Source organism: Anoplolepis gracilipes, chromosome 7 (assembly GCF_047496725.1).
Source record: "Anoplolepis gracilipes chromosome 7, ASM4749672v1, whole genome shotgun sequence".
Taxonomy (NCBI): Eukaryota; Metazoa; Arthropoda; class Insecta; order Hymenoptera; family Formicidae; genus Anoplolepis; species Anoplolepis gracilipes.
The window spans coordinates 9,617,201-9,630,209 of record NC_132976.1 but is presented as its reverse complement, the minus strand read 5'-3'; the positions used below and the strand labels follow the sequence as shown (position 1 = coordinate 9,630,209).

The following is a 13,009-nucleotide window of genomic DNA, read 5'->3' as shown; positions in this document are numbered from 1 at the left end:
ATATTTTTATAGGAGTTTATCTTCCTTTTATATTTCTTAAATAAAATTAATCCTCTCGTACAGCTAATTGTCCTTTCTCCAACTGTATTCGAATCCATAAAATTTTGCTTTTACATGTCCCGAATTTAGAATATGCTAATTTTTTATCTTATTACATGTTTGTGTAAATTTTTTTTTTCGAAAATGATATATACGAGAATGAGTTATACGTTATAAAGTAAATCGTTATACATTATAAAGCAAAGAAAGAAATAAAAGGTTTTTAAAATTTAACAACAAAACATTAACAAAAAATGGACAAATAAGAGCCAAGTGCTATAATTGGTTTGCGTGAAATTCTTAGATTGTTTATTCTACATAAAATAATTTCGAACCAATTATAGCGCTTGACTTTTATTTACTCATTTTTTTTAAATGTTTTATTATAAAGTAAATATACATAAAAAGTAACGCTTCACCGATTTTATCGCCACTTAGATATGTTGTAGAAAAAATTGTTCTAACAATTCTTTGCAAGAATCAAATGAAGGTGGCACTGGTTTAGATATAACAATAAACAATAAATATAACAAATTAAAATTTGAACAATAAAATTTACGTACATCGTAATAATTGATTATTTTTGATTAAGAAAATCTGAGCTCTGCGTCTCCCCTTACATATCCCCAAAAATTTTAACTTTTTAAATTATATAAAAATTCAACTTTTTAAATTATGATTTTAAATTAAAACCAGAAATAGATTGGATTATGTTATTGATTTTGAGATGGAGGCGCAGGTAGAGAGACTCCTCCTCTCTCCCACCCACGCATTTAATAAATTTCTGACAGTAGAAATATTACGAGGGGTTGGTCACTAACAGTTATAATGTACGAAAATTACGCTTTGATATGGATTACCCTTAAATTATACCTCGGATTACTTAAGATTACCTAATAGTATCTCAAATTAAAAATAAATTTTGAAAAAGAAATTTTACTTTAAATTATTTTAACGCTAAAGATTATTTAGATTTACCAAAAATAACTTTAGATTACCCAAAATTTTGCTGGGATTGCTGATGAATTACCTAGCCCTTGTACAAAAATTACCTCAGTGACCAACCCCTCGAAATATTATTTATCGCAATGAAATGAAATGGGAAAAAATTATAAGCTATACATATATAAACATATTTTATTTATTTATATTGATTTTTTATTAGTCGTGTTAACTATTAATAAACTGTAAGAAATAGACGAAATCAATTGCTGACACAATATCCATAATCATATATATATAGCTATTATTCAAATAATATAAACAAAAACTTTTTCTAATTAGAAAATGTCAAATAGATTAATACAACGTACACAAGTTTTACTGTTCCTATTATCAGTTTGTAATACCTAAGAAAAAGCATTAAAATTATTAAACTTTAATTTGTTATATCTTTTAAAACAATGTCGTTTTTCACTTAATTCATGTGCGGAGAATAACTCAAAACGACCTCTCCTACAACATATCTAACTGAATAAAATTGGTGAAGTGTAATCTTTTATACTTATAATCTTTTATATTTATCTATAATAATTAAAAAGAAGATATACGCAAAAGATCATTTATATTAACTTTGCACAATCTATTAATTAACAAAGATGCTACTTCATAATTTCTTGATAAATTCTAAAAATATAATTTAGTATTTAAATTCTAAATACTAAAATAACAATTATCACTATTATTAGTGACAAAAATTATAATGAGAAATAATAAAGAATAATAAGACTATAGTGTACAAATATAACAAATGTAAAAAAGATAAGATGTGAGCTAATAAAAATCAAGTACACAGTAAAAAAGGCGCAATCAATTGTGTTGAAATAAGAATCTTTAGTTATCCAAATGATATAAGTTTCAGTTCTTTTTTTGTAACATTTTAAGTAACTAAACAATTCTTTAGTTTGTTTAGTTGCTGAAAATTATTTAGTGACAATTATTTAATTGCTAAAGAATGGTCCAAAAGAAAAAATCAAGACATACAGTTACAATAATTAAAAATTCTTATTTTTCGAAACATCTGATTGCATCTTTTTTATTGCTTTTGGCTCTTATTAATCCATTCTTTCCATGTAATTAGAAATATTTATTTTATTTCAAATATATATTTTTTGGCTTGTAATTCTCTCTTTTAAAATATTTGTAATATCTCGGACATAATTTTACTTGTCATTTTTATTTTGCATTATATATTTCTGCTCATAAAGCATGTAGAGCCAGAATCATTTCATTATTTAATAGAGACTAATTATCAGTTAAATTCATTAGAAATTCGATCAGTCCAAACATTGTTGAGGTAATTCAATAATCTAAAGTACTCTCGCACAACTAGATATGGAATATATATAGATACAAGACGTTTACATCGTTATTTATGATAATGAATATACGTATATATGTATATGGAAATAAATAGGGATAACTATATGTTACCATTACTTAATTTATCTCTTTATATCTATGTCACATGACTCTTAGTGCGACAGAATAGTCGGAGAAAACATAAAAAACTGAATTAATATATTTGATTAATATGTTTATCAGAAATCATACGTCTACGCATTGATAACATATAAACAATATTATACAGTGACGATTAATTTCCAGTTTATTAATTTTTGTTATGTAATTTTTTCGTTCAGTTGAAAACTTTCGCATAAAAATAGCAAAGAATTTTTCTTATAATATTAAAATATCATCAATAAATGAATCATAAAATAATCTTTCTTAGCAAAAAAATATTTTATTTAAATATAATTATTTAATGTTAATAAAACAAAACATAGCTATGCTAAAGAAAAACATAAAATGAGACCAACGATTCTTGTAAAAGTAAATTTCCTTATTTATTAATTAATATTTAATATGACTGCAATTTTGTGTATATATATATATATTCCATATTAACGTTTAAATTTTTATTATAAAACTTTTGTAATAGAATGGATGATGTCTTTAGAAAGTTGCAATAAATTGTTCGCTCAATTATCTTGTGCGATGCTACGTTCATATTACGTAAGTGTGTTTCGACCATGCGCAAAGTGAAACTAAAAATTACATAGTAGCCAGATATTATTTAATCTAATCACATAGCCATTTTTCCAAAATAAACTATTTTGTTTGCTAATAATAACGATACGCTAACTTTTATCCTGATTTTTTCCCTCTTTTTTACGGAGAATATATTCCAAATTAACAATAAGTTCGACAGAGATATTTTGATCGCTTTCTGTATGAAACAAAAACATCTATATTAATAATGTGCTAATGTATTTACGTATGATCAAAATTTAGAGTATTTCCATGAGGAATACCGTATAAAGTAAAAAATCACCCATAAAAAGTGATAAAAACCCTTGAAGCGTGTTCAAGTCGAATTTTGAGATTTATATTGTTGCACATTTTCTGCATCTGATTTTTTGACGATCAACAATCGTGAACATTAAAAAGTGAATGTTAATAGTTGACAGTTTCTTGACAGTTCGATGAAGCGTGCATTATATACTACTTCCAAATATAAATGATAAAAATGCATGTTTAAGAAAATATAAATTACTATTTTACTATAATAACTATTATAATTCCATAAGTAATATTTTTAATAAACTTGTAAAATATTTATTTATAATAAATAATTTTTATCATACTTTTTTTATCATCTTTGCAATTCTCATTGTACGCGAGACTCATGGACAAAAGAATTTAGATTTTTTTGATCCATGGCAAAATTTAATAAAGTTTATTTAACATCATCGACCAAGCGATAATATACAATTTAACAATTTAATAAATTTAATTCTAAATTAATACATTTCTTTTAATATCAATACATTACATACTAACCTCGCTTACGAAATATGACATTTATACGCATATCATATATAATAATATAATTGGACACACAGAAAAAAAACGCAACAATATAAATCTCGAAATTTGATATTTTATACGGATTTATTTTTTCAATTTATTATAAAACACAATCGAGAATAAAAGTAAGAATCACAATAAGATTACTCACATTTAGCGCCACCTTTGTGAAGCTTCCTCGATGTTTATTCTAAATACTCCTCGCTAGATGGCAATTTAATCGGTTGCACAATATACGAGATATGAACAGAAAATGAATAAAGTCGGACCTCTTATCCTACGACATTTTCAGTCCGGAATCTTCCCCTTAAACCTCTGATCCTATGACAAAAAATTCTTTCATGTTAGACCGCGAAAGGGGAATTATACCCCTATTCTCAAATTTTTGTCGTAGGATCAGAGGTTTAAGGGGAAGATTCCGGACCGAAAATGTCGTAGGACAAGAGGTCCGACTGTAACTGCTAGAACGATCCATTCAAACACAAAAACATGATGATTATTAAAATGATGACCAATTACACTCACACGGATCACTTAACGAAATGATTGCCCGTTGCAATTCAGTCCTTTCAACTCTCTTCTACGCACAATTCGTCAAACGCGTAAACAAAGCGCCGAAAACTACGCCGCTCACGGTATCACGCACCACACACTGTAATGGCAGATGCAAACACTGACCTCAGTAACGCATGGAAGGTGGAAGAGATGGCGCTCCATGTTCCACGCTTCAGTGACCTACTTTTCCGTGCGCCTGCGCGGAACTGATCAACGGCTTAAAGAGGACCTTCTTTTATGTAATGATGGCTTAAAGGAGAGCTTCTCTTATGTAACGCGCGATCATGTCTTATGACGTATATAATACATGCGAAAGACGTTATTTCATGCAGGAAAATTAAGCACAAAAATTTTTTATCAACGCAGAGATTTATTAAAATGTTAACGGAAGAATAAATATTAATGAAATATATTATTAAAGTGCAATGTCGAATTGCTTGCATTTGATCCATTGGACATCCCCTTTTATTAAAAATTTTTATTGTTAAGTTTTTAAAAATTCATTATTGTTCTTTTTACGAGTTTTATGAAAATATATTTGTTAAAGATTTTTATTTTGGATTTATCAAGAGTATTTACTTATATATAGTTACTTGAATACTTGATTTACAAATAAAGTTTGTCCAAATTTTTATTTTTCGTTAATATTCAATAATCATTTTTGAAACTTACATATTTTATGTATCTTGAAGCACAGAAATTGAATTTGTTTGACAAAAATTGTCGCTTTTATCTTATTTGTTTTTGTATAATCATAATTCAACATAGTAATTATACGAATGTATAATATATTGCTCAAAATTTTTTAAAGAAGAAAATAATTTCTTGTAAACATCAGCAAACAACGCATGCTTTTTATATAGGCTTGATTTTTTTCAATTTATTAAATAAATAAAGAAAAAATATCTATATATTCAACGTTATTTTACTTCAATTACTTTTTTTATTTTATATATGTAATTATATATACAATATTTTTCTTATTCTTCTATAATTCTTTAGTATATATATAAAATTCTTTTTCTTTAAAATTCTTTTATAATATAAAAAAATAAATTATTTTTACACACATTTATATATAAGAGTATATCGTATATTAAAATATAATTAATAAAAGAATTTATGGTTTTTCGGTTATCTTTCAAACAGTTAGGATTATTTTATTAATTTGTTTGTTGTGTCCTGTATTCTTATTGTTGGTAAAATATGAAAGTTAACATACTACTTTTTAAAAGAGTATTATTATTTTCCGCGCAAATGTTTGTAAATAAATGACAGTGCGAAAATAAATATCAAAATCGATTAAAATTAATCAGAAAGCGCAACATTAATATATCTCGAAAACTATTAATTTGTTAATCAATTCTCTCTATTTTAATATACAATATAATTTTATATGAGTGTAAAAAAACTATTTTTTTTATACTGTATAAAAGAAAAAGAAAAAAATATATGTATATAAAATTATATGTAGAAATTATAATATCGTGTATATTGTGAGATGAATGGTACTGTCGAAAGAACTCTCCAGTGACATATGAATGGCTGGTTAAATTGTTAGAAGGGTCGAAAGAGGATGAAACGAAAAATATCTTAGAGAAATTTTTTCTTTTATAAAAAAGTAAAAGGGGCGAGAAAGAGAATCAGTGGCTATACGTGAATATCCATGAAATAGAATTCCTCATCATAGTTATTTAAATCTCCCTATGACGATCAAAAAATAATATATGCATGGAAGATTTGTAGCAGTTATCAGGCTGTTCTTGTAACATGACGGAACATTATTTTTGTTTAATTTTTCTCATCATAATTAAATATTTATTATGCTTGGTAATAAATTCGAATTGCAATTTTATTAATATAGTTTATAACATAAAAGACTGCAATAGACTGCGATTTAAGTTGCAGAGAGTCATAAAATTTTTTCAGTCATTGAATTAACGATTTAACAAAGTTAATAATTTCTAACGGTAAAGTACTATAAAAACAGACATAATAAATGAACAAAATTGCAAAAACGAGAAAATTTGATAAAGTTTAAAATTGAAGTTTTCAAAAGTATATAAGAAATAATTGTTTTTCTCTCTGGCGGTAAAATTACATAATAATGGTATATTTGAAGTGAGAATTAATAAGAATATATGAGAGTTAATAATAAGAATAAGTGCTTATTTTAAAATCCAATTCAAGTTTCCAGAAAGTTATTACGTTTTTATGTAAATTTTATAATGGGTTTTTTAAGAGCACACATACACACATACACATACATATATCTTCATAAAATATATACAGGATGACATAATTTATGGTACAACCAAAAGGAGAGAGAACGATTCTTCATGTAAAAAAGAAAAAATATTGAAATAAAATTCCTATATATGAAACTATGTTTCCGAGAAAATTGGCTTTTAAAATTGGTTTTTAAAATTAAAAACATATTTACGTTTTTTTTTATAAATTTGAATGACCTCTAACGACTTTGTACATTATAAAATTTATTTTGACAGTGGTTATTAAAATATGTTATTAAAATATGAAGAGAAAATATAATGTTCTTCTTATTATAAAATGAAATTTATCTTTACACACACACACACACACACAAAATTTAACAAATTTCTATGTTACATAGTCATTAAAAATTATTTGAATTTAAAAAAACGTAAACATGTTATTAATTTTCTACATTTTTAAGTCTCGAAAATAAAATATAATACAACGAAAATCTTGTTTCATATTTTTTTATTTTTATGTTTTATTCTGTAAAAAATACAGCGAAATAAGTGTAGTAAAATTAATTTAATGTAATGGCTATCTGAATAACTTATAACGAATAAATGCTTATGTAACCTTTCCGAGATCTTTTCGGTAAGATGTTACGAAGGTAAGTTTAAAAAACTAAAATATTTTATATCTCACAAACGGTTACAGATAATTTAATGAAAAAAATATGCATGAAGAGGGTCATCAAAGGAATATTATATAGTTTTCTTAAATGTCTATGCAGTATGCTATTGCATAAAAAAATTAAGATTTCTAAGAATTTTTAAAAAATAAATCTTTTCCGAGTGATCCTCTTGAAACAAATTGAGAATAAATGTTTTATACTGTTTATATAAAAAAAATTGATCAACTGGACTTTAAAGTTTGGACTTTGAAGTTTCAGTTTTTAAATACTGTTGAGCTCTTTTCTCGACGATGATTTTTATACATGTATATATAAATATATAAATATACATATATATATATAGATTTGGAACTAACTTCAAATCAACCGAAAAATTGACGAAAATCTTCAACTTTGAGGTCACGCACACACACACACACACACACACACACACGCCAAGGAAAAAATTTATTTAATCGACGCAAAATGATGCTTTAATTTTTAAGAATGTGTTATATTTTATATATCTGTTAAATGCAATGATATATTGACGTGATCATGAAAGAGAGTTTACTTTCCACTTTCTCTGTCCGTCTGTCGCTTAACTTCTTAGATTTTCTCTTGATATATGAGATCATTATATCTAATCTCATGAAATTTTATAGCATAGCGTTCAAGTATAATATATTAAAGAGATAAATTATACAATTTGCGAAGTTCATGACATAATATTGGCAAATAACAAAATTTTTTTATGTAAGTATATGTACATATATACATTCTTTCCTCACATGTATATACATTTGATGTTAATGTCACGATGTCACGATTTTTTTCAACATCAAATAAAAACTGTCAAACGAAAAATTTATATATTTTTTATTTATTGATTTCATATTTTAGCTCACTTAAAAAAAATCTAAATCAAATGTCATAATATAATTTTAATTATCGTTAGCTAAATAATACAAAAACAAAACAATGTTTTCTGTTCGAGAACCTATCAAGTAATCCGAGAAAAAGATGCAATTTCGACGTAAAATCAATACATAATTGTATAACTGTCAAACCATTAATTTTACAATGCTACTACAATGATATTTGATCAACTCGAGATGAACTGTTCGCTTTTTTGCATTTTTAGTTCTTTATTTTACATAGCTTGTGATGTACTTTTGTTATCTGCTTTATATATATATTTTTTTGATTATTCTATTTTTAAAAAGTGTATGTTATTTATTCTCGCAATATCTCGAAGTGTATTTTTGTTTCTTTTTTGCAATGCCGATTGGTTATTGATTGCCAAGCATTTCGTCGTGCGCTCTAACTTGCTTTACTCGTGTTGTATGCAGCAAGCAAATTATCATGCAAATTTTAAATTTGTAAAAATAGTTAAATTAAAAGAAGGTTAAAAAAAGACGAAGTTAAAGAAATAAAAAAGAAAGACAAATAAAGAAGAATATATACATCATATATAAGATTATATTATATATTTAGTGTGTAATATACAAATTTATATTGAGAGAGAGAGAGAAAGAGAAATAAAAGAAAGAAGGGCAAAGGATATAATATTAAGTAATTAATATTATTGTTGTTAATATTTAAAGATATAGAAAAGACGAAAAATAATGAAAAGTAAAAGAAAAAGAGAATAATAAAAATCTACATTACCTTAAAGTCGATGTGTTTTGTTTTGATCATTTAATAGAGTTTATTTGCAGCTGTCAAATCATGCAAATTTTAACAATTAAAGTTAACGAAAGACAAATTTTTAAATTGAAAGAGCAAAAGTTAAATTTTAGAAATTACAAATAAGACGAAGAATAGGCAAAAGAAAAAGAGAAAGAAAGAAAGAAGATGAAATAGAAAGGATTAACGAATAAAGAAAAATATATGTATATGAATTATTGCGTAATATTAATCTGCTGTCAATGTCGTTCATATATTATGTGCCGCGCGTTTAATAGTATGTGTAAAAAGTAAATATTCATCTCTTTAGATAATCAAAATGATGAACTCTCAAAGTTTGCCAACTATAAATAACAAATATATTTCGCAAGTCATTTTAAGAGAAAAGAAAGAAAGGAAAAAAAGAGATAATGAAAAAAAGAAGAAAAAAAATAGGAAAGAAATTAAGAAAAAAAGGCAAAAAGAAAAAAGATATGTATATTTAATAGATTAAATTTTATATTGCTATTTATATTGCTTTATATTATATTGCTCGTAAATCAATTTTTGTAAAATTAATCTCTATGTTTTGCATATATACAAAGATAATATTTATCTTTTTAGATAGCTTAAGGACAAGCTGTCCAAATTTGTTAGCCGAAAGAGGAAAGACGACAGAAAGGGAAAGGGAAAAAGAAAAAATAAAAAAAGAAGAAAGGAGAGAAAGAGATTAAGAAAGCGAGATAAAAAGGGAAAAATATATATATCCAATATATATCGAAAAATCTGCATTATAGTTCTACGTTATAATCAATGTGCGTTTTGCGCATTCAATAGCATGTATACAAGAAAAATATTTATATTTCTCCTTTCACGTCTTTTTAAAAAAAAGCGTGTATTAGAAATCGAATATTATTTGATTATATAAATTTATTATTGTTAATAATTTTATGTATAGTAATTAATAATAAATATAAAATAAACATTTGTGGAGTGTTAAAAAAAATAACAGAAAAAAGGAAAAAAGAGAGTAAAAGGAAAAGAAAAAAGTGACTTGCATCAAGAAAGGAATAAAAGCTTACAGTTATCAAAGAGAATTATCGAAGAGAAAGGAAAATAACGAGAAAAGAATTTGATTAAGATATGAAAAAATATAAATGTAGATAAGAAATGGTAAAAATGTATTAAAAAAGAAGAGATATTGAAAGATAATAAAAAAAGTTAACAAAAAGAGATAAAAAGAGAAAATTTTGTTAAGAGGAAAGAAAAGAGGAAGTGGAGGGAGAAGAAACAGGAAATTAAATGAAAGAAAATAGAGGAAAAGAAAAGAGATGAAAAAAAAAAGAGAAAAAGAGAAGAAGAAGAAAGAAAAGAAGAGAAAAACAAAGAAATGGAAAAAAGGGGAAGAAGAAAAAAGGAAGGGTAAATTTAATTTTAACTTATTAACTTTATTTTCTTTCACAAATTATAAAAATTTGCATGATTTGACGCAAATAACACAAATAAAACAAATTGCAGTGTACAAGCGAGACAGCTAATTGGCATTGCGGAAAAGAAGCTTCTACGTTTCGATATATTCGAATTCGAAGTTTAATTTTTTGAAAAGAAAAAAATCTAGATTAGAAATTAGAATAATAAGAAATTAAATGAGAAATAATTATTATTATTTTAAGTTTTATTAGAATATAACTATATATTTTCAAAATTCTCTTTGTTTTTAACATGTAAAAATAACTTAAAAAAACACCCTATTGTCATCTTTTAGTATTATATATGCTCTCTGGATATAATAAAAACTCAATAATAGTAAAAAAAGATATATATGTGTGTATGTGTGTGTATTACGTTGTGTGTGTACACACCATTTATTTTGTGTACACATACACAAAATAAATGGTGCGCACTGAGCGTTCTTATAAATTAGTTTGTATAAATTATAATTATTACAAATTCTTTTAATTATAAACTAATCATAAAGATAAAAATAAATCTTCTAGATATTTCTCAACATGGAAAAATACTTTAATGCAATTTACATATTGTTATTACTTATTGATTATATCGGAAATAAAATCTGCTTTGCGATGCAAATCGATGCTTGTTGTAAAGTTGAGTCGCAATATATCGTTAATCAATCTACACTACACATACACGCACACAAACACAAATATACAAATACACTCATGGTCAATGAAAGCAAAGCGTAAAGCAGATTTCTCTTTATCTTTGGAAGAACAACTTTCTTGTCTGTTTAAATATGCGGACTATCACGAATCTGTCTGTATTACGTAAGCGTCTCACTCTTTGTCTCTTATAATCTCAAATTAGCTGTACCTATGTCGCGAAATAGAATATACATGAATGCAATTGAAATGTCACTGAAATTAACCTTTTACAGGCACAGAACATAACGACTCTTTATAAACTCCAACTAACAACCCTTCCCCCCTTTTTCCACTCATCTCAGTTCTCCTCTCTAGTGTCCTAGTTTCTTACAGTATCTGAGAATATTACTCTATGCGTCCGTATCTACATGTTCAGTATGCTCGAACATGTAAACGATGTAATAAGTGCCATGTAAAAAACAAGTCAAAAGCTAATAAAATCCGAGGTCGATCCTCTATAAAAAATATAAATGATCGATAACACAAGAAAGGCTAGTTCTCCTAAAAGCATAATTGTAGACAAGATAAACTTGCTCAACCGGCTTCATGGTTGATGGGGGGAGGGGGGAGGGCGCGATGGGAAGAGAGGGAGGGAGTATTTATAATAAAACATGACTAATATCTCTCTCTCTCTCTCTCTCTCTCTCTCTCTCTCTCTCTCTCTCCTCCTCCTCTCTCCCTTTTTCCTTCTCCCTCTTCTTTTCCTTTCTTTCTATTCCCTCCGGATCCATTTGTCTACATTCCCATTCTCCATCTTCCCTCCTCTCCGAATGCTGTCAGCTCATTATCTAAGCTAACAGATGTAGGTATTCACACGATATCGAATATTTCTAAAACAAACTTGAATCTCTTCTATGTGCATGTACGTACGTGCTAGCTAGGTAGGTTAAGAATCTCGTAAAATATCTCTGTCATAACTGCGATGAGAAGAAATAATTCTAATTTACTAATACATATTTCTTATTTTATTTTATTGTCAGTATATATATTTCTTCTTAATTCTTTTCTAGAGGAAGGGAAAATTTAACATAATTTTATTTCAATATCGCTGTTATTGAATGAAAGTAATTATTTTGTAATTTATATAAAACGCATATAATATGACACATACCGCACGCACGCACGCACGCACTACACTACTTCAGTTTTCTTTTTTTCAATAATTTAATCGATCTTACACAATATACTTCATGATACTTATCGAATGTTAAAACATATATTTTTATGAAATGTATCTGTCGCATATAGAATAATCTTTATAGTTTATTTACTCTTTTATCATAATTCAGAATTTGTGGCAAGATTTAATTAAATTTTTTTTTATTATCATTAATTTTTTCTTTGCACAAAATTCATTCACTTATTAAATGCAAATCAATGGATCTTTTATCAAAATATAATCGCATTTCTCGATTGCATTTTATTAATTATTGAACGTTCGAAATAATAATAAATTTTCTATATACACATTACATGTCTATTAAGTTTTATGTAGGCAAAATAAAAAATATAAATAAAGCCTTTGTATTAGCAAACTGTAACATAAATGCTATATTCTTATAACATATAGTAATATTAAAGTACGTTTACACTCTTATATACACTTTGAAACTCAATGTGTTTGTACACTCCTCGAACACATGTTGCTTTAATCGATGTAAAAGCGATCGTGTTACCAGCAGTTAGTTACAATGAGGATTTTTCATGTTACAGTATGATATGGTATAACATGTTATGTTAGAAATAAATATTTTCGCTGATAATAACTCGTAAACATTATGCAAAAGACTTTTTTACAGATAAAATTTATTTCCTTTGCGTTAGA

The 13,009-nt window shown here is 26.1% G+C and overlaps 1 protein-coding gene and 1 long non-coding RNA gene across 10 annotated transcripts in view; one reads left to right on the top strand and one right to left on the bottom strand.

Moving 5' to 3' along the window:
- Window positions 1-4,723, bottom strand: part of LOC140667978 (uncharacterized) — a 74,672-nt gene extending 69,949 nt beyond the window's left edge. Inside the window, exons 1-2 of one of the 3 annotated variants that reach the window (XR_012047096.1) lie at window positions 4,435-4,723; window positions 4,061-4,230 (exon numbers count right to left, since the gene is read on the bottom strand). This is a non-coding gene — a long non-coding RNA (uncharacterized lncRNA). The remainder of the gene's footprint in view (window positions 1-4,060; window positions 4,231-4,434) is intronic. The other 2 variants (XR_012047098.1, XR_012047097.1) reach the window with 2 other exon arrangements.
- The window catches only part of LOC140667973 (uncharacterized), a 97,553-nt gene that overhangs the window by 50,809 nt on the left and 33,735 nt on the right, over window positions 1-13,009 (top strand). The gene's annotated exons all lie outside the window — the stretch shown is intronic.